Genomic DNA, 542 nt, shown 5'->3' on the forward strand with positions numbered 1-542 from the left:
GGGCCGCACAAGTGTGTGTGGGGGGACTGCGTGTGTACAAGTGTGTGTGGGAGTGGGGGAGCGAGTGAGGATGTGTGTGTGTGTAGAACTGGGGGTGAGTGTGAGTGGCTGTGAGTAGGGCTGTAGAAATGTGAGTGGGTGTGAGGGGGTGGGGGGCATGTGTGGTTTGGGGAGTATATGGGCGTGTGGGGGGTTGTGGGGGATGGCTAAGTGTGGTGGTGTGTCGGGTGAGGGAGCATGTGGGTGTGCATGTGGATATGTGGGGTGTGGCTGGGTATGGGGTTTGTAGGGGTCTGCATGTATGGTAGTGCAAGGGGGTGTGTGGGTATATGTGTATGTTGGGGTGTGCTTGTGGGATTTGCCCATTGAACATACACGGTGCCTCCCTCACTACACACACACACATGCGTGCACCCACACACATGCACACACACACTGTGCCTCCCTCACTACACACACAAACACACACACACAATATCTCTCTCTCCCCTTCCCTCATTGCACAGACACACACATACACACACACACCATCTTGCTTCTGG

This window comes from Gavialis gangeticus, unplaced genomic scaffold, assembly GCF_001723915.1.
Source record: "Gavialis gangeticus isolate Ggan-Ray unplaced genomic scaffold, GavGan_comp1, whole genome shotgun sequence".
Classification (NCBI taxonomy): Eukaryota; Metazoa; Chordata; order Crocodylia; family Gavialidae; genus Gavialis; species Gavialis gangeticus.